This window comes from Stenella coeruleoalba, assembly GCF_951394435.1.
Source record: "Stenella coeruleoalba genome assembly, chromosome: 21".
NCBI lineage: Eukaryota > Metazoa > Chordata > Mammalia > Artiodactyla > Delphinidae > Stenella > Stenella coeruleoalba.
Window position 1 is genome coordinate 20,224,660 of NC_137167.1, and position 25,897 is coordinate 20,250,556.

General features: G+C 34.3%; 1 protein-coding gene across 13 annotated transcripts in view; it reads left to right on the forward strand.

The window, feature by feature from the left end:
• The window catches only part of LOC307179853 (uncharacterized protein), a 1,051,707-nt gene that overhangs the window by 614,325 nt on the left and 411,485 nt on the right, over positions 1-25,897 (forward strand). The gene's annotated exons all lie outside the window — the stretch shown is intronic.

Here is a 25,897-nt window from a genome sequence, read left to right on the forward strand (position 1 = left end):
CTAGGCTGGGGGTGAGATCACTCAGGGTGATTTTATGTTTTTATATAATTTAATAATGATGATACGTTACTAGACTCATCAAGTATGAATATGTAACATTTTGCTTGGATAATGGCACAGGTGCCTCCTTGAGAGACAGTAATAATGTTCAAGTTCATCTTATTTTGGACGATGGCTTTTTTTCATTAGAGACATTTTAGCGTTCAGTAAAGCCAGGCTTTGTTATCATTTAAACCTTGTTAGATGAATTTAGTAAGGGCTTCTATGTGTGTTATATTGTCTTTGAGGTCAATGGAGGGAACAAAACTTGCAGCCAAATGATCATAACAGTGGAAAACAGGATATGTTCATCTTGCTTTAGGAGAGGGAGACGGGCAATTTTTGTTATCCTGGGGCAGATTCTTCCCTGTGCCCAGGGAAAACTCAGGATGTATTGGTGCAACTACCCAGGTGGAAGTCATGGCCAAAGATTTGTGCCATATAATCATTGAGCTCTATTTGGGATGAGCTATTGAGCCTCTACCACGTGAAGGTAAATTGATCTTATGATTCAGTGGCCAGGAGTCTTTATGACTTTAATGCATTTGTGGTCATATCATGAACACTATGCAACTAATTGATGAATAATTTTGTTTGTTTGTTTTGGACTTTAACATTTAGATTACTTTAAGGCATTATTCTTCAAACTATTGTAATGCCAAAAATTTGGGTGTTCTTGTATTATTTCTCATTCATCTCTGTACTTACTATTGATGTCTTTGTTTTCTTCATGCATACTTAATTGTGGAGTGAGGGCATTGGATACATCAAACTTGGTAGTTCTTTTCCCCCAATATTCAGAAGACGTTCCCAAAAGCTCCAATCCAGGAGAGGTTTTGCAATAGTTACTCTGAAACCAGTTCTCCCCTTCTGCTACCATCCTACAACAGATCAGGAGGATTGGGCAGCCAAATAAATGAAAAATAACAGTGAGTGAGACTAGCTCTCCCAGCTATATTTCTTTATTCTTGTGGTTTTGGCAACTTTGATCAATGCTAAATTTCTCTGTTGTGGAGTAACGAACATACAAGAATGAATATAACTTATGAAATGATTAAAATTCAATTAAAGTTAAAACACCAAGTTACTTTGTGTCAAAGCCTTAACAAAATTTAAAATTTACTACTTTCTGTTAAGCTCCAGATGTGGGAGCCATAGTTATACTTTAATAACACTAGGCTATGTTATGTATTTGTCTTAAATGTGTCAACCTGTTGGGAAGAAAAAGTGTCAGAAAAAGATGTTAATATTTCAGTCTCTGACAAGCTGTCTACCAAATGACTTTCCTATGACAATAAATAGGCTTTGCCTGACATGTTTATTTACATGCTATTTAATATACCTTGCATTGAAAGGAGAAAAATAACTTGAATCAGTGCCAGATTACTTTGCTCTACGCATATAAGAAGATAAATTCAAGATCTCTGATACAAAATAACACTAATCTTTCACTAGTGAATGAGAACCACAAATTCTTCATGCCTTACTTTCCTCTGTTTTTCACTTTAGGGGAATCCTGTTCTTGTTTTCTCTTTTTGAAGTGAATGAAGTAACTGAATAGATAGAGAAAAACAAATATGATAAAATTCTGGAATTCACTCTACAATGGTTTTTCCCCTTTCACAAGTTTGCAAATAGTAAATTTATCAGAATATAATTATGGATGATATTTTTCTCTTTTTTTATATTTCACCATTCATTATTTTGGAAAAGTTGTTTTAGGTTTTTGATATTTTAGAACTCATACAGCTTCTAAGGTTAAAGACCAGCATCAGAATCTTAAAATGTACATTATTAATTTTTTTCATAAAAATTTCTTCTTAGATGGGACAAGATTGCTTTTATAGTTCAAAACAAAATGATCTGAGCAGGTGCTTAAATTTAACATAATTTGGGGCTTTGTGGAGGTAAATTATATATTTAAAACAATTCTTGTTTGATAGCAATTTCAGAATTCACTGAAATATCTATTAACAAAAATATAGCACTTTGATATGTTTTATAAATGACCAATATTAAATAACTATAAGAAGCCTTTTCAATGAATATAGTAAAGAAAAGGGGTTCTGGATTGCTGTTGCTGGAAAAAATATGGAGGTGGACAATGTAAACACTGCCCAAAACAGCCCTGAGATCCACCATCTTGATCTCATTATATTCAGACTTTGGATATAAGGTAAAAGTTTAAACAGGTGACCCAAATTGGCTAACTGGAGACCAGTAAGGTCAGTATAGGTAATAAAACCTCTACCACCACAGTAAGTCTCTTATATCAGCAAAAAGGTATTTTTGCAAATAAATAAATTCATTAGTACTTTATAGTATATTACACTTTTATATTTCTTAAGGTATAAATAACCATGGAAAGATATATTGTAAAATTAAAGGAAAGGAAAAGTGAAACTAGTTACACTCCTTCCTGAGAACCTTAAATTTTGCTGGAATATCAACATTCTTCTTGTGTCTGAAAGTTTGGTGTGAATATTTGTAAGGCAGAATGTATTTCCCAGTTAGTCCACACATATCTGTGGTCTTCTTTATATCATACCTGAGACATTTCTCCAAAATTTTGTCCAAATCATCAACAATGAGATCATTTTCATCACTATGTCAGATTGACATAGACAAATCATATCATCACTACCTTTGTAACTGTTTGTGTCAGCACACAGATTTTATTTCAATGACTTTTTTCTTCACCAGAAAGTTAGGCAACCTATAAGAAATTTGGGTGAACACTTAAGACACCTTTCTTGAAATTAAAATTAACTCAGGAAAATATAGCATTAGCAATCCTGAAAAATAATATTATTATGAGTTTATTTGAAGAGTCTCAACTTTATTATTTTAATCTCAATTCAAATTAATGGAAAATAAAATTCGTAGACAAACCAGGCAGAATGAAAACCATTGAAATACATTTCAATCCCAAAACTGAGGCTTATTTTCTGTTGGTGGCCTCATTTGAACTCTGCAATTTTCTCTTGCCATGTAATGGCAGTGCAGAATACTGGCAGCTGCCTTGCATCAGAATTGTAAGCTGTCAAGGTAAGTAGGTATGAAACCTGATAACTTTGGTCAATTACAGGAACTGTTCTCTAACTGCAATTATGTACTGAGCAAAGAGTTCACAGCATTAATTCAAAAGGTCCAATCCAGATTATTGAGGCTTGCAGTCCTTTGGGGGAATTCTTATGTTACTGAGCAGGCTTTTGAGCCCATATTTATCCAAAGCGACAATGCTTTCATCTTGAAGTTTCACAGTGCATCTCCATTTCAGCTGACACACACACACACACACACACACACACACACACAAAAGAAGATCCATCTTTATAGCCATCGAAGTAATCATGCTTGGCTTTTTCTGCTTTGCAGTGCCAGAGATCAACATTTTGCTACATGCGTTACTGACAAGTGTTGACACTAAACTGTGCAAATTAAAACTGTGTAATAGACCCAAAAGAAATTCAGAAAAAGCTACCTTCCTAATGGCGTTGTCTGGCATATCCAACACTGAATGTAAAAATCCTTAAGAGTATAAACACAGAATGAATATACACAGTTAGCATTTGGCTGCCTGATAAAATCTTTTGTTACTTTCTAAACTTAATAGTAGGACAGATTTTTTTCAAATATCTCTATGTATTTATGTGTACATTTAAAGCACATCTACTGCTGTATATCTCTCTTAACATACAGTTATATGCACATTTTAAACCTCTGCTGATACTTTGATCCAATAATTAACTACAGGGTTCAGCTGACCACGTGAAATTAGTTTGAAGCTTTGTGGGGGTATTTGAAATCGGTTAAGCTCTCAGATTTGCTTGTCTTTAGTGACATAGGACTGCTGTCTACAAATTATCACCATCCACATGTATCCCACTCCTACTGTATAACAACATTGACAGCTACTCAAGTTATTTGTTTGTTTCTTTATTTGTTTTGTAGGGGAATTTGCACTTTTACAGACGTTTGCTTCAAACTATTTAATAGAAAATAGGAAAACGTATAAGAAGGTAGAGTGATGTGAGTTCTTCTGTATTTTAAGAGAGACTGTTACTTTCTCTTGTGGCTCATACGAGGTTATGATAGCAGATAGAGCCCAAATGTAGGTTCATTTCACCTAGTACTTTTTTAGAAAATATTATTTAACGAACTTTTTCCATTTTTGTATTTGTATATAAAATCTATTTTATTTCTCCAATGATTCCAGACAGTAACACAATGTGTTTTTCAAATCTTTCTCTTTGTGTTGAGAAATTCATGTATATTCCTCCAGTTCATGAAGGACCCTAAACAAACAAGTTTCAAGTTTCTAAAGAGTAGTTATAAATAATGAAAGAAAAATATTTTTTTCACGCTATGGGAAAATTTGTTGAAAGTAACCTTTTAGCTTTGTAGAACATAGCGATCAATACTTGATTATATTTTTGCCAGCAAAATATTCTTGCAACCTGTTCACTACACAAAATTATCACTATATATTTTTTTATTTTTTGCAAATAGTTCTTTTGGCAGTGTTCAAAACAGTGAAAAGAGTGTGCTACTTGATAGCAACTTTTCTTGTTGAGACAGCTCTTGTTGAGAGTTCAAAATTATAATTAATTTTCACACATAGTAGGACTGAGATTATGCTTAGGAAAAACACGTTGCTTCATTTTAAAACAATGCAAAATACAAACAAAGCAAGCATTGCGAGGCAGAAAGGAAAATACCCAAATAACTGTTGCTGGGAGGGATCTAAAAGCCCAGTGCAGTGGTTCACGTGAATATTACAACCAGTTATAGGCTTAACGTCTAGGGTTTTTAATTGCCAGCATGGGGACGGGAGGTGAGTTTCCAAATCTGTTTGAGTAGAAACCAAAACTGAGCCCCATACATAAAGCCAAAAATCCTGAAGTACTGCTTCCTCCGTGAAATGGAGACTAGAAAAAATGTCATTAGCCCAGAGAACCGATGTCACCAACACAAAACTGGAATACCAAGCAGGTGCCAAGTGATGATGTGGAGTCTAATTTCACACGACACAGATGGTAAGGGAATTCTCGTGAGAAAAGTGAAATCAGTCTAGATTCTTTGAAAAGCTTATAACCCTAACAGGAACAAGTGTTACGAACTGGGACACTTTTGATAAAAAGGGAGAACCACACACATCATTAGATAACCATAAATAGTTACACCTATACCAGGAAGCAAACTGCTATGAGTGAGACCTAGCTGATATAAAAACAGAAGGTTTATACACTAAGAAGTTTCTGAGAGTGTAAATCAAGTGTATTTGTTTTTTTCTAAATTTTAGTTTAGTTTAGTTGCGGGCCTCTCACTGTTGTGGCCTCTCCCGTTGAGGAGCACAGGCTCCGGACGCGCAGGCTCAGTGGCCATGGCTCACGAGCGCAGCCGCTCCGCGGCATGTGGGATCCTCCCGGACTGGGGCACAAACCCGTGTCCCCTGCATCAGCAGGCGGACTCTCAACCACTGCGCCACCAGGCAAGCCCAGTTTTCTTTTTACTGGAGTATAATTACTTTACAATGTTGTGTTAGTTTCTGTAGAACAAAGCTGTATGTATACATATATCCCTTCCCTCTGGAGCCTCCCTCCCACCCTCCCTATCCCACCCATCTAGGTCATCACAGAGCACTAAACTGAGCTCCCTGTGCTGTACAGCAGCTTCCCACTAGCTGTCTATTTTACACATGGTAGTGTATATATGTCTATATTACTCTCTCAATTCGTCCCACCCTCCCCGTCCCCGCAATGTCCACAGTCCATTCTCTACATCTTTGTCTCTCTTCCTGCTCTGCAAATAATCAAGTGCATTTGAAATGATCTAAGAGAAAGGAAAGAAATCATTAAATAAGAATGAGATTTATGAAAAATAGATTTTTTTAATTAAAAAAACACCAGATATTTTAAACATTAGATTATAATCTAATAATGCTGAGTAAAGCATTAGTGGGCTTAATTAAGTGGAATATAGATATGCAATCACTGAATATAGATCAGTGAGGGAAAGAAATAGAAGATGTGAAAATAAATTTGAAAAATGCAGGAGTGCAGGCAAAGCTCCAGCCTTTATCTGTTAAAATTTGCAGAAGCAGGGAATTGAGAAAATGGTGAATGTGCAATATTCTAAGATAGTTTGTTAAAGCTTTTCCAGAATTGAAGAAAGACAGGAGTGTTCAGATTGAAGGTTTATACTAAGTTCCAAGCAGCACAAATAAAAACAAATGCCCACACAGGCACACTGTGGTACAGAGGCTGAGCATCAAAGACAAAGGGGCACTGCAGGTCACTTATAAACAATCAGATAGTAGCATCAGTAAAAGTCAGGTGACAGTGCAATAATTGTGAGGAAAAACAAAGACAATTTCAGACTTAAAATACTGAGTTGCTGCTCACAGAGGCTCACTGAAAATTCTTACATAATGTTTACTTCAGCAATAAAACAAACAAAAAAAAGCACCCAGATGAAGTAGATGCAAAGTAATTGTACACAAAGGAACTAGTAAAAGTTGTTACATCTAGATAGGTATTGATTGGAATTAAGAAGAAATTCGGGGCTTCCCTGGTGGCGCAGTGGTTGGGAGTCCGCCTGCCGATGCAGGGGACACGGCTTCGTGCCCCGGTCTGGGAGGATCCCACATGCCGCGGAGCGGCTGGGCCCGTGAGCCATTGCCGCTGAGCCTGCGCGTCCGGAGCCTGTGCTCCGCAACGGGAAAGGCCACAGCAGTGAGATGCCCGTGTACCACCAAAAAAAAAAAAAAAAAAACCACACAAAGCAAAATATGGTTAATTAGAAACCACGAAACTAAGTCATAGAAACTATTTCACAATGCCAGTCATAATAAATAAACCAAAAAGTCTTCTTAATTTAAAGCAGAAACTTTCTGAATGAATAATTACAACCCAACAATGTGAAAATTATAAGGCACCTAAATGTCTATCAATAAGAGGTTGGCATAGAAAATTGTAGTACACTTGTAAGATGGCACAGTATTTACATAGTATTTACAGTGAATGAATTGGATCTACGTGTACTGACATAAGATAAACCTTGGAAACAATTGAGAGAGAAGGAGGTAAGATGAGGATGATATATATGGAATAATTCCTCAGTGAATAAAAGTTAAAGTCCATACAGTGGCTTGCACAGCTTACATCATATGACTCCTGAGTATCCTTAGCTCTGCAAACTTCTCTTACCACTCTTCCCTTCAATTATTCTGATCTATTCACAACTGACCTTTTGTAGTAACTGAGCCAGTGTGTCTTCATTGATTGGATACTCAATTTTTAAATTTGTATATTTTAAAACCATTTTATTGAAGTATGATTGACATACAAAAAGTAAATTTTTAATGTATACAACTTGATGAGTTTGGGAATAAGTATAAACCCATGAAAGCATTACCACAATTTATGACATAAACATATCCATTACTACCAAAAGTTTCCTCCTATCTTATTTATTTATATTATTATTTTTTAAAATTGTGTGATAAGAACACAAGATCTACTCTCTTAGCAAAAATTTAAGTTTACAATACAGTATTGTTAACTAGAGGCAGTATGCTGTGCAGGAGATCTCTAGAACTTATTCATAGTGCACAGTTGAAACTTTGTACTCTTTGCTGAATATCTCCCAGTTTTTCCTTACCCTCAGCCCCTGGAAACCACCATTCTACTCTCTGCTTCTATGAGTTTCACAATTCTAAATTCCTTGTACAAGTGGTGTCATGTAGTATTTGTTCTGTTTCTGGCTTATTTCACTTAGCATCATGTCATTCAAGTTCATCCATGTTGTCCCAGAAGGTAGAGTTTCCCTCTTTTTTTAAGGCTGAATTATATTCCATTGTGTGTGTGTGTGTGTGTGTGTGTGTGTGTGTGTGTGTGTGTGTGTGTCATATCCTTTATCCACTCATGAATTGATGAATGCTTCGGTTGCTTCCATGCTTCCATGTCGTGGCTATTGTGATTACTGCTGCACTAAATATGGGCGTACCAATGCCTTTGAGATACTGATCTCAATTCCTTTGGATATATACCCAGACGTGGCATTTCTGGGTCACATGGTGGTTCTATTTGCTAATTTGTTGAAGAATGTCCATACTGGTTTCCATGGTCGCCACACCAATTTACATTCCCATCAACAGTACAGGGGTTCCCTTTTCTGTACATCATTGCCAACACTTATCATTTTTTAAAATAATAGGCCACCTAATTGATATGAGGTGATATCTCATTGTAATTTTGATTTGCATTTCCATGATTATTAGTGATGTTGCACACCTTTTATATACCTGTTGGCCATTTGGATGTCTTCTTCAAAGAAACTTTTATTCAGCTCCTCTGCCCATTTAAAAATAAGGTTATTTTTTTATTGCTATTGAGTTGTAGGAGTTTCTTGTGTATTTTGAAAATGAACACTTTATCAGATACGTAGTTTGCATATATTTTCTCCCATTACTTAAGTTGCCTTTCCATTCTGTGATTGTTTACATTGCTGTGCTTTTTAGTTTGATGTAGTTCTGTCTACTTTTGGCTTTTGTTGTCTGAGCTTTTGGTGCCATATCCAAAAAATCATTGCCAAGCCTGATGTCAAAAACTCTTTCTCTGTGTTTTCCTCTTGGAATTTTATGGTTTCACATATAATTTTGAAGTGTTTAATACATGTTGAATTGATTTTTGTGTATGGTGTAAGATGAGGGTCCAATTTCATTCTTTTGCTTGGATATATCCAGTTTCACAACATCGTTTATTAAAGACACTATCATTCCCCCATTGTGTATTTTTGTCACGCTTGTGGAAGATTAGTTTATCATATATATGTGGCTTAATTTCTGGGCTCTTCTGTTCCATTGGTCTCTATATCTTTTTGTATGCCAGTACCGTACTGTTTTGATTACTATAGCTTTTATTTTTAGATTATCACTACATATTTTATTCTTTAAATGCTATTCTAAATGGGATTATTTTCTTAATTTCATTTTCAGATAGTTTGTTGCTAGCATATATAAACAAAACTCAGTTTTGTATGTTGATTTGTACCCTGAAACTTTGCTGAATTTTATTAAACTTTGCTAAGTGTATTATTTCTAAATTTTTTGTGCAGTCTTTAAGGTTTTCTGCATATAAAACCAGGTCAACTGCAAACAGAGCCAATTATATTTCTTTCTTTCTGATTGGGATGCATTTTATTTCTTTTTCTTACCTAATTGCTCTGGCTAGAACTTTCTGTACTATGTTGAATAAAAGTGGCAAAAGTGGACATCCTTACCATATTCCAGAGCTTAGAGGAGAGGCTTTCAGTTTTTTACCATTGAATATGTTGCTAGCTGTGAGATTGTCATATATGGGCCTTATTATGTGGAGGTACATTCCCCCTATTTCTCCCTGTTGAATGTTTTTTATCATGCATGGCTGTTGTATTTGTTTTTTTTGTTGTTTTTTTTTTTGGTTTTTTTGTTGTTTTTTTTTTTGCAGTACGCGGGCCTCACTGTTGTGGCCTCTCCCGTTGTGGAGCACAGGCTCCAGACGCGCAGGCTCAGCGGCCATGGCTCACAGGCCCAGCCGCTCCGTGGCATGTGGGATCCTCCCAGACCGGGGCACGAACCCATGTCCCCTGCATCGGCAGGCAGACTCACAACCACTGTGCCACCAGGGAAGCCCCGGCTATTGTATTTTATCAAATGCTTTTTCTTCATCTATTGAGATGATCATTTGATTTTTGTCCTTCATTTTGTTAGTGCAGTGTATCACATTGATTGATTTGTGGATATTGAACCATCCTTGTATCCCTGGAATAAATACCACTTAATCACGGTGTATGATTCTTTTAATGTATTGTTGAATTCAGTTTGCTAATACTTTGTTGAGGATTTTTACATTTTTTTTCATCAGGGATATTGGCGTATAATTTTCTTTTCTTGCAGTATCATTACTGGCTTTAGTATTAGGATAACAATAGTAATGACAGTAGAACCTGACACATAGTAAATATTAAATTAAAAGGTAAATATAATTATTATACCATTATAATTACTTTTCTTAATAGCTGGTTAGTCTCTTCCTGATGATAGTCACAAAACATGGACAAATGAAAATATTGGTCTGGAATCCACATACAACAAAAATCAAAAACTCTATAGAATACTGTGTCTATTTGGGTGCTTAGGAAAGTTAATGTTCATTTTAAAAAGAAATACGTAGTGAAATCCTCAAAATTCTAAATAAATAAATTCACAGGGTAATTTGTTATTACAGGAAAGTGCCAATATGGGGAGACTCATGCATTTTGATGATACAAGTACATACTGATTGATAAGGTACACTTAATCTCGTATTTCGGTAGCATTTCAGCGCTGTCAGTGGACTGCAAAATGCTTCTTCACCAGAATTAAATTGATTGTAATAATAGCATCTTTAACACCTTTTTGCCCACTGAGCTGTATGAGATATTGAATTATATGACTTTATGCAAATACCATCAAAGATACTTTTATTAACCTTTCAGAATACCGATCCCTGTGTTTGTTTGGCAGTGCCTAATGGTGGCTGAGTTAATTAATTATCTGGGAAAAGTTCTTACTGCAATGCCCTGTCACAGCATATTTTACCTTTATTAGTGACATGATTTAACACCAAATGATCTATCACTGAGGATGACTTTTAATAGGATAAAGATATGTTTTTAAATTTTACACCAAAATACTTAAATTGTCAATTTATGACTTCATAATATAAATAGATATAATATTGTTATCACATGTATATACATTTTCTTTAAACTCTGTGTTTTCTTCAGTGGAGTTTTGAAGGGTTCTATGGGAAGGGAGCTGAAGGTAAAGAAAAGATTTTATCTATTTAGAGTCATATGGCTTTCGATGGTCACCTTTTCTTCCAGTATACACTGGTTTTAATGTACATTAAAAATCTATTGAATATTTATCACTATGTGTAAAATTCTGTCCTAAAAGGAATATATGTATGTATCAGGAGTGAGGGTGACAGAGAAACCCAAAGGGTGATTAAAAAGTGATGGAGACTCATGGAGAAGAGAATGTGAGTGGAGATATGTCAATCATTGGCAGAATATGGGATTAACATTCCATGTTCCACTGGTGTTAAAGCACAGAATGAGTTTAAATACTTAGAATTCTTGTGGAACTACCTGTGTCTGGGGACAGGAGAGAGAGATGGATGAAGAGAATATTTTTAAATTCTGTGCTAGTAACTTGATTAATGGTAGATATTCAAGACAGAAAGGAATATCTTTTTGAAAATAAGAAAACATAAATGGACACATTTATGAACAACAGTACCCACAAAATGTAACCAATAGCTATACCTTTCTTCATTGTGACTTAATTGTATGGACCAAGAGGCCCTGGTCAATAGCTGAGTTTGCACATAGCTTAATGACTCACAGATCCTGAAAGCCAAGCATTCTACTGAAGTGCTCTTCTACTAAGTCTATCACAAGCCATTTATTGATCAGTTGAATGCCTTCATTCATTAATTCATTCATTTATCATTTATTTAGCTACTGACTCATTCAGTAAGTAAATGGAGTAAAGCAGTAATAAGATAGAGTGGAATCAGCAAAAGCTGATTAAATCATTTATTCTTCACATTTAGAGTGTGTTTCATATGCCAGGCACTGGGCCTGTGATTAATAAGTAATGCTCCCTTTCCTTCAAGCAAGTCACAGTATAAAAGAGGGCTGTACATAAACACATATTTGAAAATTGGAATGAGAGATACAGTATACATACTTTTGCATAATGCAGTGAGGTCCAGTGGAAGGAGGGACCTACATTTTTGTGGGGCTCAGAAAGGACTTCAAAAAGGTGACATAACTATGGTATGTTTAGAGTGAAGAAACAGTATGGCAAAAGCACAGAGATAAAGATAACATTGTCACAACTGAACAATCCAGTAACAAAATGAATTTCAGGGAAGTGAATATAAAGTCATCAAAATAACCAAATGAATATGGTTACTTTAAAATGTCATTTTTTAGTGAAGCTATTTTGGTCATAAATAAAATATCCTATTTATTGTCTGCAATCTTACCTTTTATAAGAATGTGAAGGCGTCCATTTAAACTACTACCATTCTTACACAGAACTGTTATGGGGTGTTTCCACATATGTTAAGTAAAATTTTATTCAGATAATTTTAGTGCTTTTCATGAATTTTCTCCTCTCCTGAACTGTGATTTCTTCAAAAGCAGAAATGTAGGATTACTGTACTGATTAATGATTTCCCTCTTGTCACAACAGTTTTTCCCCACTGCCTGTCAGAAAAAAAAGATAACTTTTGTGAAAATATTTAGTTAATGGCTAAGAACTTAAACAGAAGTTTATCAATATTATCATGAATTTAGTGTATAACTTAGCCCAATTATATGTCTCTTGTCATAGGTGAGAGTGTGTCAGTTATACTCAATAAGACACAGTCTCACCTATGATAAGAGAACTAAAAACCTGAATTAAAGAGACATTTTCATTGCCCATAAAGCAAAGAAGGGAAAACAAATAAAAAGAACTCTTGTAATCACCAATCCACAGAATGACCTTCAGTTTATGGCCTCACCATGCCAGACATCCCATTAACCACAGGTAGAGCAAGGAAAAATAGCGGTTACAACTCTCACTGCATATTTCGTGGAGATGAACGTAGAGTAAATGAGAAAATATTAGTAAAACATTTTAAGCTGCTTTGTAATTTAAGCTGCTTTGTAAGGCTTAAAATACAGAGCAATATTATTAGTCATTTTAATGAGTTGGGAATTTTTACTGCTTGAGAAAGTTTGAATTATGCTGGTCCTGCTTTGCTGTATGTTCTTTGCAGCACCACAAAGATATTTTAAACTACTAACTTTCTATTATCTCTGAATATTGGGGATGTGGCTCTGTACTTAAGAATTCCAAAGGGAGAGTTTGATATTGAATAGCTTTTGAATTCCATGGCTATGGGTGGCTGTGGTGAGGTGGATTATTTATTATTGCCATGTACAAATGAAAGTCACAATGAAAAAGGCAAATGCTGAACTAGAAAATAGAACCTTATGGTTGGGTTGGTGGCTGCAGAAATCCCAGGACAAACCTTTTTATTATAATAACTCAGCAGTTCTTCTTCCCTTACTCTCTCAAGCAATAAAAGGCAAAGCAAATCATTACAGGTTCAACCAAAGAGCAAAGCTTTGGAGGATGACAATCCACTCTTCATTTCACATAACTGCAAAGAGTTATCTTGGAGCCCTGAATAGTAAGTTAGTGTTAAGCTTTTCTTAGGGAACTAGATTTTACCAATCTATTTCAGAAAGTGAAACTTCAGGTCTAAGTTTGTGTGAATATATTCAGCGGGGCACACTTTACATTTTCCTCTGGCAGATATACCAAAGTTGGTAGGGCTGCTAGAAGAAAAGAGGCTTTGTAGTAAGAATATTTCTTATTATTTTAAGGGCTGTAACACACAGTACTAAAAGGGTTTCTCCTTTGTGAATCTTCCTGCTTGAATCACATTGAAAATATAACAACTAGCATAAGAACTTCCCCCATTTTTCCTTGCCTTTAAGTTTCTAAAGATTTTGGCACTCACCCTTTTTATATGGTTATTGGTCACATTTCTGTATCAATTGGATCATGTCTTTTTTCCCATTATGTACCCTTCCATCTTCCATGCTAACTTACAACATCCACATTGATACCATTAACTTGGCTTCACATAGCTTTGACCTTCCCGAATCAGGAGAACTTTCTTTTGCTTCCCTTAACCGTCTCCCATGACTGATCACCAGACCACATCATCTCTCAGACTGTTCTGTTTCTGAAACTGTAAACCCTATATCTACACCTGTTCCTTAAATGTGAGTCTTCCTTAGAGGTATGTTCTCAGCCCTATTCTTTCTGTTCTTGACTCACTTCCTGGCTTACGTTATTCAGGACTACAGTTTGGGGTACTAACCCACCTCATATTCTAACATAAATAAGCACACACTTGCTGCACACACACACACACACACACACACACACCTATACACCTTGTGGCTTATAGTAGTTTGTATGTCTAGTCATGATCTTCTTTGCTTTAATCTTACTTGGGGTTTATTGAGTTTAGGGGGCTTACAAATTTTAACTTTTCATAAAATTTGGGAAGTGTTTGGTCATAATTTAAATTTTGCTCTCTGCCCCATGTCTGTCTCCTATCTTTTGGGAATTTCAGTTACTGCTCTATTGGAAGGTTAAAAATTATTCCATGTATTACTGATGGTCTTGTTTTTCTTCATTTTTTAAAATTTGTTCTTCATATCGGATAATTTCTACTTGTCTAACTTTGTGGTCACTGATTATTCTGCCATCTCAAATCTGCTGTTGTGTCCTCTAGTGATTTTCTTTTTTTCATTTCAGGTATTGTGCTTTTCAATCTCTAGAATTTTCACTATCTCTTTCATAGTTTCCATTCTCATTGATATTTCCTATTTACTCACACTTAGCAATTTTTATTTATTATTTTAACATACCTTCCTTTGATTATTTGAACCTATTTATTATACATGTTTTGAAGTCCTTTTTGCTAAATTCAGAATCTGTGCCTACTCAAAGTTTCTATCGATGTTTTTTTTTTGGTGGGGGGGCTGGTCTTTTGTATATTATATTTTTTGTTTGAATATTAAACATTGTAGACAATACCGGGTAGCAACTCTGGATTCTGTTTTGTCCTTCAGAGGGTTGTTAGTTTTGTTTCGTTTGCTTTGCTTTAATAATCAGTTAACTTGCCTGGACTCAACTGCAAAATAGTGTGCAGCCACTAACATCTCATATCAGACTTTTTCTTGTGCTTTTTTTTTTTCTGTCTACCTTCCTGAGGTCTTTCATTCAGCTCTATTGTTTAGTGATTATGCAATTATTTATGCAGAGGTTATGTTGAGACACCTCAAGCCAGAAAGGTTTCCACTCTTTGCCACCTGAGCATTGCTCAGGTTGAAGAATGCACTCAAAGATGCAGCATATTCACAAGTCTTTCCAGGGGTTCTGTTTTCACAGTGCTCTCTAACATCTCCTCACACATGTACAGTTTAGAACTTGTTCAGTCTTGTGTTTATTGTCTCAGCACTTTGATATATGTTTTCTCTGTGAGTGAGCCTTTCTCACTTTAACAGTATCATTCTTTAACACTTAGCTGCTTTGTTGGTTACCCCTAAACTATTCAGTAAGTCTACTACCTCCATTCCTCCAGCTGGCAACTCTATGAGTTGGGGAGAATGGGAGTATCCTTGGTTAAAAAAAAAAATGGTCTTTTTACTTAATGCAGTAGGTAGTTTTCATGAATAAACATTTCTCACGTTGTTGCTGGTATTTGGCCACTTTTCAATGCCCTGAATTGATTGTTTTTACTATTTTTGTCTATATTTTTAGATTCTACAGATTAGAGTTGCCTGACTTCTTCATGCTGCCCTTAAAAATGTACAGCCCAGATTACTATTTTAAAATAAAAATATTTAATCTTCAATTTTATTGAAAATTTGCTTTCAGGTGCAAAAGAGAGTCACTTCATCCCCAAATTCCTTAATGGCTAAATAATTATTATGATTATTAATTATATTAATTATATTAGTTATTATTACGATTAGCAAAAATAGTGACCTGGTTATATTACAGGTAGGAAAATATAAACAAGATATAACCATTAATTTTTATAAATTTAAAATTTTATGCTTTACTCATCTATTTGAAAAGCACTTTTACAGTGCTGATTTTTCTCCAAAGAGCTACTTTTGGAATCCATGACCACACAAACTCACTTAGCATTGCAAAACAACCACCTCTAGGAGCCTTCCCTTCCTTCCTCTGGACATCTCTGCAACTCACACCTGCTGCAAACATGTCTGCCTCTGGGTTGTCAAAATAAGCTCCTTAAAGCAAAGGACATGAAATCTTTGTTTCTGAATTGTAGCATAGTTTCCCAAATAGAGAAGATACTAAATAGACCACTACAAGGGGTCAGTTTTCACTTCATCGATGTATAAGACTTTATTTTTAGTCATTTTACTCATGTTGCTCATGCTCTGCATTTACCAGCACAAGTTTCTAAAAAGTATGTCCTAGTTCTGGGGCAGGATGATGAGAGATCTTAGGACATGGGTCCCAATTTTTGGTTCAAAATATGTGGTCAAGCAAATTATTACTATGTATTGAAAAGAGAGTTCAGAAACTATCAAGCTATTTAAGATTTTGTAAACTTAGAAACTTTCTAGTAGATAACAGTAAAGATCTACCACCTCTTTTATTGTTATTTTTTATGTCTCATTTTACTTATACCTAAAAGAAGGACCTTTTATCTAATTAAGTTGAGGCAATATGTTGCCATATCTGAGTGAAACTCACAGAAAAATATTCATACATATTTTGGGAAGCAGAAATAGCATAACGGTTATCAGCATCACATGTAATGTTTTTGACATAATTCAGTTGTTTTTTTCATTCCCCCAACCTGTCACTAACTTGACATCACATATCTCTTTTGTAGTGTTTTTCTTAGTGAAACAAAAAAGGGAAGCTTTAGCAAGGCAGCAGTAAATTGCTTTTTAAAAATTGCGTTTTGGCAATTAACTTTTCCTTGTATTACGAAAAGCATGTATTGATACACAAGCAAATTCCTGTGTGTTCCCTCTTTCAGTATTAAAGCAATCTAAGAAGTTTTAGTTGTACTCTTTAGGCTAAATTCTCTGTAAACATGTCCCTATTAAGATCAATTGCAGTGCCTTTCTCTTGAAAGGATTCCAAATAGACAACAGTAAATCATGCACCTAGCTTTCCAATATTGCAAATCTGCATAGGAATAACAGTAAACAGTAGATTGAAAACAGTTCTCTGAAACTCTAGAGAATAGAATCAATTCAGAGGACATGCAATAATGAGCTGCACTGCAAAGCTGGGATTAAGGAAGATAACGATGGCTGGGGAACAATATTTGACAGTTTTTTAGATTTATTTTTTATTGCAACATGTTTAATAATTTTCTTTGAAAATACTGATCAAAATACAATTGAACATGTTTCAAATCAAAATGTAGCAGAGACAAATCAATGAAAATACCCATTGTCACATTTGTAACCCCTGCCTCACACAGTGTCCTTTCAATAGCAATAATATTCAAGTCCTGTTATTTTTTTAAATTTGACATTAATAAACTACTAGAAATTGGCATGTATGAGATAGGGAACTTTTTTTGTTGTTTTTTACACATTAATTAAAGACATTTCATCAGCTTAATTTTTGGCCACTACCTTAGCTGAACGTTACTCTTTTATATTTTTCTTTTAGTTTTGTTTGACCCCCCAAAAAAAAATCACCAAAATTTAAAAACTGAAGGTTGATAATATTTCAAAACTATGTATGTTAACATCTTTTCCAACAAAAATTATTTCAAGTGGTGCCAAAGAGAACATTCCAATTTTTAAGAAAGCTGCAAAAAATTAAATTTTTAATGTTAAAACAGATAGTACCTCAGGCTGAGTGCTAAACTCTTTTCAATCAAGATCAAATCGAAAACAATTCCAAAGAATAGTGAATCCAAAAGTAATGCTTTTGCTTTCTAACGCTATTAACATCATTAAGTAAGTTTAAATCAGTTTCCAAAATGTAATTCTGAGTTTAGTTCAAAGAATTCTTGATAATGTAAAAAACAGACTAGTTGGTCAAGTGTGTATATAAGCTATCATTAATTTAGTGATCCAGCTAGAAATTTTATTGTTAGCAGCTTCCTACAATCTTTAGAGGTTGAAATGAGAAAATTCTTATTTATCTTTATTAAATAATCTCACAACTCACAATTACTCCATAATGCAGGATTATAGATTATCACATATGCTTAGTTAATGAATGAAAATTTCTGAAACTGTGAGATTTCACAGTGTTAACAATATTGAGTTATGTCCCTGATTTGTAGTCTACTACACAAAACTGTTACTTGAAAATTTCACTATGTTAGACAGAGGCTGGTGAGAAAACTCAGGCAAGATAAAAAAAATTCCAACTGAGCAAAGCCAATATACCCTGAATAATCCACATTTGTTTGTTTTGTTTCATTTTCCTATTAATATATTCTCATACTTCTTAAAGGAATAGATCTAAGAATTTTGAATTAGCCATTCTTCTTTTCCTTCTACTTTCTAAAAGTAAATAGGTAGATGAATAAATAGATTCTAAAATAAAATTTAACAAATGTAATATATGCAAGGATTCCAGAAAAACTTTTGCTCTCTTGAAGTTTGTATCATAAACAAAATCACCACAAAGCATCATTACCATTCCCCTAACCGCAAGAGAATCTGTATATGTGTTTGTACTGTTTTAGTGTGTATTTAGTTTCATTTTTGTTTTTCTGCTGGTCTTACATCTGTGACCACATCGTTGTCTCCAACTAATGTTTTACTTGTTAGAGCATCATTTCTGCAAATAGCACAGCATGGTTTTTCAGTCCATGAGTACAGTGTTTACCGAAAAGGGGTATTTTCTGCTCTGATAATTTTCCTGGCCAGACAGAGTCTAACAATAAACATTTGTTTTACTCCTGATCTCCACAACAGAAGATGTCTGCCAAAATTGTGGTTGTGAAAAGCCGTTCCTCAGAAAGGGATAAGGATATAACCATGGATTTGATTGTGTGCTCTAGTCTATAAAATGACTCAGAATCATGAACCATCAGCTAAACTTTCCCTTCCATTTTTTTCTTGCCTTCCATCTAATAAACAAAGCATGAACTTTTTTTGGGAAAAAGCAATAGAGGACTTTATTAAACAACTCTTAGTTATAAAATTGTCACTCAATGTTAATACATTTTGTTGTAATGAAGATGAGAAATAAAGGAAATTGCTGACTAATTGAGAGAGATGTGTTATTCTCTAAGTCCTTTTCTGCTTAAGACATTGCATGAATGACACCGCCTCTAAAAATTTTGGACTCTTTGAGATATATATAAAAGAATAAAAAGAATTATTTTTCCCTCCACCTGATACTTTTAAATAAATAATTATAGTACACCTGACTAGGTCCTTATAATTAGAGAGTTAGAACCTTTGAGGCCCACTACTTCTAATCTTAGTGGTTAGATGGTAGGAAGCCAGAGTACATGGAAGGTCAAACACTCATATTGGCAATGATATAAAAGAATCAAATGATAGATTATAGAATAATAGAATACAAATCTCAAGGTTAGAAAAGACTTCTAGATCAAAATCCCATCTGTTTCTTAAATCTCTACTTGTACCTTTCTGCCCTATCTTTGCTGCTATAAAAGGTTGAATATTAGTCATCTCCTTCATCATCTTATTCCATCTTTGAATATCTCATCTTTTAATATTATTCTATAAACTGAGTTGTATCTGTTAATGATGAAACAAACATCTTATTGGTCCCAATTCTACTTCATGTGATAATACAGTATGAGCACACTATTTTTTCCATACGATAGTCTTTTTTTTTTTTTTTTTTTTTTTGTGGTACGAGGGCCTCTCCCGTTGCGGAGCACAGGCTCCGGATGTGCAGGCCCAGTGGCCATGGCTCACGGGCCCAGCCACTCTGCAGCATGTGGGATCTTCCCGGACCGGGGTACGAACCCGTGTCCCCTGCATCAGCAGGCGGACTCTCAACCACTGCGCCACCAGGGAAGCCCATATACGATAGTCTTTTAAACATTAGAAGAAAACTGTCAGATTTCTGGTTATGTCCTCTCATCTAAATGCTCTAAATTAGCCATCATTTCAACTCTGTCTCACTTCATAAAGCATCTCATTCCTGGTTGTTCTCTTTGGCACTTGGTCCAGTGTACCACTTCACATGTGCCTGAAATTGAACACAGTTCTCCAGATTTATCAAGGAATAAAATTAGAAACAATGCTTTCCTATAATTAGGATTCAGATACACTATTGTATCTGCTGGTTTATACTGTTATTCAAGTCTTCTATTTTTATGTTGATTTTCTCTTTAGTTGCTCCATTCATTATTGAAAGGGGAGTATTGAAGTCTCCAAACATTTTTAGTTGAACTGCATATTTCTTCCTTCAATTCTGACCACTTAATACTACCACATCAGTGGTTAGGGTTTCAATGTATGAATTTTGGGAAGACACAAACATTCAGTCCCTAACAAAAATCTATGAGAAACCCCACTAACATCATACTTCATGGTGCAACTGTGAATGTTTTCCACCTAAGATTAGGAAAAAGAAAGAAATTCACTCCCACCTTTTCTATTCAATACTGTACTACAGATTTTATGCAGGAAAACTAAACCAAAAAAAAAAAAAAAAGGAAAAAAGCATCCAAATTGAATGGAAAATTTAAATCTTTGTCTATCTGCAGATGACATGATACTGTATATAAAAAATTCTAAGGACAACAGTTCAAAACACTTAGAGATGATAAACAGATTCAAGATTAAATGATAACTGATATATAAAATTCAATTGTATTTCTATATATTATCAGTGAACAATCAAAAAATAAAATTAGGAAAACAGTAACAAAAAATACGTAAGAATAAATTTAATGAAAGAAGCTCAAGACTTGTACACTTACAACTACAAAACATTGTTGAAAGAAATTAAAGATGATCAAAATGAAAAAATATATATCTGTGTTCAAGGATTGAAGGGCAATCTTGTTAGTATGGCAAATTTATCTACAGAATCAAACAATTTGTCTCAAATGCTTTTTGCCCCCTGACATTGACAAACTGATCCTGAAATTTCTGTGGAAATACCAGAACCCATAATAACCAATACAATCTTGAAAAAAATTAGAGGACTCACTTCCCAATTCAAAATTTAAGACGGAACTATCAGGAGTTTTAAAAATAATCAAGACTATGTGTACAACCATACAGATAGATATATAGATCAATGGAATAAAATTGAAAGTCCAGAAATAAACCCACACAGTAATGGTTCATTGATTTTCAACAGATGCCAAAACATTTCAATAGTGAGAGAATAGCCTTTTCTACAAAAGTTGCTAAGAGAACTGGATTTCTACATGTAGAAAATGCAGCTCGACCCCTACCTCATTTCATATAAAAAATTAACTTAGAGTGGACCAAAGAGTTAAATTTAAGTGCCAAAGCTATAAAATTCTTAGAAAAAAACATAGGTAAAAAAACATAAATCTTCATTATTAGTTATTGATTTCTCAGATAATTATGAAGCGCCAACAACCAAAGCAAAATTAGGTAAATTGGACTTTATCAAAATTGAAACTTTTTGCATATTTACTGCTACTACTACTATTACTACTACTAATAATAATAATAAAGGTAAGCGGAAACTTTGGGAAGTGATGGGTATGTTTATGATGTTGATGGTAGTGATGTCTTCATGGGTGTATATTATGTCCAAACTCGAGTTGTATACATTAAATATGTACAGCTTTTTAAATGTCAACCATACTTCAATAAAATACCTTAAAAAAGAAAAAAAAATTGAAACTTTTGTGCTTCAAAGGATATTATCAAGAAAGTGAAAAGACAACCAACATAACAGGAGAAAATATTTGAAAATCATATATCTGATAAAGGGTAGTATCCAGAATATATGAAGAGCAGTTAAAAATCAAAGACAAACAACCCAATTTAAAAACGGGCAAAGGATTTAAATAGACATCTATTTAAAGCAGATATACAAATGAAAACGCATGAAAAGGTGCTTAACATCACTATTTATTGGGGAAAAGCAAATCAAAACCACATGGAGGTACTACTTCACTCCCACTAGGATAGCTACAATTAAAAAGACAGGTACTGGGCTTCCCTGGTGGCGCAGTGGTTGAGAGTCCGCCTGCCGATGCAGGGTACACGGGTTCGTGCCCCGGTCCGGGAGGATCCCAAATGCTGCGGAGCAGCTGGGCCTGTGAGCCATGGCCGCTGAGCCTGCGTGTCCGGAGCCTGTGCTCCGCAATGGGAGAGGCCACAACAGTGAGAGGCCGCATACCGCAAAAAAAAAAAAAAAGACAGGTACTGTCATGAGTTGGAGAAGATGTACAAAAATCGGAACCCTCACACATTGCTAGTATGAATTTAAAATAATGCAGTTCCTTTGGAAAACCACCTGGCAGTTCCTCATATGATTAAGCATAGAGTTATCATATGACCCAGAAACTCCGCACTTAGGTATATAATCCAAGAGAATTGAAAACATATGTTAACACAAAAAAGTGTAATTGCACATTCATGGCAGCTTTATTTATAATAGTTAAAAAATGAAAACAACTCAAATATTCATCAACAGGTGAATGGATAAACTAATGTGGTATATCCGTACTATTTGATATTATTCATTCATAAAAAGGAATGAGGTATTGATTCAAATTAAAACATGAATGAGCCTTGAAAATAGTATTCTAAATGAATGAGGCCCAAGACCAAAGGCCACATATTGTATGAGTCTGCTTATATGAAATATCGAGAAGAGGCAAATCGAGAGACAGAAGTAAGCAAGATTAGGGGAGGGGCAAATGGGGAGTGACTGCTAATAGATAGGTATGAATTTTCCTTTTGGGGTGATGAAAATGTTCTGGAATTAGATAATAATGATGGCTGCATGAATACATGAAAAAGCACTGAATTATATACTTTAAAAAGTTGAATTTTATGGTATATGGATCATATCTCCAAGCTGTTCTTGCTGATAAAATATTTTTGGTGTGTATTTAAATATTCCTTCATGCCTTTACTAAAACATAAACCTGTCGACAGTTATGGAGTTCTTTATTTCAGATATACTTGCATTATACATAGATGCTGAAAGAGATACTCTACATAAGGAAAGCCTTTTTTTGGGGGAGGGGGGTGTTCCTTGGCCTTTCTTCAAAGTAGTTCTTTTAGGTTCCACATTAGGGAAATGTTTCTGGTCTCTAGTATGCTCTAAAAATTGCTCTTCTAAAAAGATTTATAATGTCAAGAATTACATAACTCTCTTACGGAGTACTTTATACTTTTTATGGTCTTTCTCAAGTACAAAGATAAAGAGAAAGCTTTTATTATGGCCTTTTGAAAGAACGATTTAGTTAGTTCCTGACAAGGGCCAAACTGAACAAATGATCCTACATGCAGAGTACAGGTTTATCTTCAGTGACATTATTTAAACACCGTGTAAATTTTACCATTCTAACATTTTATATGCAAAGTAATATAGGATACATTTTCCCTCATTTCTTCTCCCCATACTAATAAGCTCAGTATAATGGAATCGAGAATGTGTACTTTTGTTACTTACTTAATGCTTGTAATACGAATAAAAAACATAGTAAGGTAGGGGAAAACAAGTTTTATCTGTCCAATGCATTTGTGTGAATATTAGTCCTGAATAATCTAATGTAAGGAACAGTAAATTGGTAAGAAAGAGCTAGACAGGTTATAATCATTGTTATAATTTAATTTTTTTCTACACCTATGTTTAATTTTGATGATGATGCATCTCAAATGTTCATATCTGAATATTTCCCCCGTACTCTGCTAATATAAAATTGTCCAGGGTACTGAGGACTGCTCTTTTAAATATCCTTGGTACTTGAATTTATTTCCTAATCAAATAATAATATATTTAACATGAAACTAGATTATATAAATACAGTGCATCAGGCAGTTTGATTAATCATATATTCCTGTGGAATATGGGATTTTTCTAGGAGGACAAAAGAGCAGCTCCTACCCCTTGTGATATTCTATACATGGATATAAAGTATATATTTATTAATGAGTTAACATATGAAAAATCCTAAAATTTCCTGTTAAAAAGCCTTTTAAATTTCCAGAAATTTACTTAACATGGGATTTTTTGTAAGCCAGAGTTCTTGATTGTGGTAGGATAATCTCTAGAAAATATATTAGGATCTCTGCAAGGCTGGGTGTATAGCATTTTCAATATATCTCTTCCTTACTTTCATAAAACCTACAGAAGGTGATGTGCAACAAAAATCATGTCATCAAATAAAGTTATGTTGAAAATAGTGCAAGGAAGTCTTATAAAGGGTGTGAGTTAAATAGTTCTGAAGCCGTTAAAGACCCTTCATCACCTAATGACTAGACTGCTGAAACTGTCTCCAAATATGATTCTTACCCTCTAACCTAGTCCACCTCACTCATTCTTTATACGTCCGATAAATTAATCTTCCTGAAATACTAGTTTTTTACAAGACCTGTAAAATCGTAAAATAATGATCACAGTGCTTACATAACAATTTTCATATACATTATCTCATCTAACCTTTACAATAGCCCTAAGAGGCAGGCAGGACAGATATTATTATATCTTTAACAAAGAAGAAAACCAAGATACAGAGATATAAAGTTACTTATCAAATACAAATAGGTTTAAGGGGAAAAGAGTGGAAAAAGACATATCAGGCAGACAGTAATCAGAAGAAAGTAGACTCCAGAGCAATAATCATCATATATTTTATGATGTTAAAGGGTCAATTCACAAAGAAGCCATCATAATCTAAATGTGTACACAGCTAACAACATAGCTTCAAAATATATAAAGTGTAACCTATTAGAAATAAAAGAAAAAATAGTCAATTACAGATAATTTGCAGACAGTTAGTAGTCACAGTTATAGTAAGGGCCTTCAATAATGCTCTTTCAGTAATAATGCTCTCTCAGCAAGTAGAAAATTAGTAAGGGTGTAGAAAACCTGAAAAACACTAATTGCATTTATAGAGCACACGATAGCAGAATAATTCACCTTCTTTACAAGATCACATGAATCATTCACCAAGACAGACCATATTTTGGGCCATAAAATACATTAAATTTTAGAAATTGAAGCAAACTGTGCTTCCTGGACCTTGTAGAATTAAAATATAAGTGGGTAGTAGAAATATATGTGAAAAATCTGAAAATATGTAAAAATTAAACCTCACACTTGTAAGTAACCCATTGCTGAAAGAGAAAAACACAAGAAAATTAGAAATATTGAGTTGAATGAAAATAACACACAGTATTTCAAAATGTGTGAGATGCTGTTTAAAGTAGTGCTTAGAAGGAAATGTGTAGCATCAAATACTCGATTAGAAAGGAAGAAAAGTCAGATATCAGTAATCTAAGCTTCCAACTTAAACAATTACTAAAAGGAAGTAAAGTAAAGCCAAAACAAGCAAGAAGGAAGGAAATAGTAAAGATGCAAGCATAAATTAATGAAATTGAAAACAGAAAATAAACAGAAAAAAATCAATAAAACAGAAGTTTTTTTAAATAAAGTTAATTAATAAACAGATAGCCAGACCAATTTAAAAAAAAGAGAGAGAGAGAGAAGATACAGATTATCAGTATCAAGAATTTTAAAAAAGGGGAAAACTCAAAAGACTCTGAGGTTATTAAAATATGAGAAATATTAGAAAATATTTCATGTCCTTACATCCTATAACTTAAAGTGGGCAAATGCCTTGAAATCTATGAAGTACCAAAGTTCATGAGGCAGAAATAAATAATCCAAATAGTCTATGTGTATTAAAGAACTTGATCTATAGTTTAAAACTTTCCAAAAATGAAAACTCCATGCATAAATGACTTCACTGGTGAATTCTTAGAAATAATATAAGTTCTATACAAACTTTCCCTAGAAATAGAAAAGGAAGGGATATTTCCCAATGGATTTTATGACGGAATAATTACCCTGCTACCAAAACCAGAGAAAGACATTTCAAGATAAGCCAACTGTAGGCTATTATATGATCTCTTGAGCATAAACACAAAATTTATCAAGACGATTTTATTAAGTAGAACTCAGTGACACATAATATGGATAATAGATCATAACAAAGTATGTTTCATTCTGGACATGCAAGGT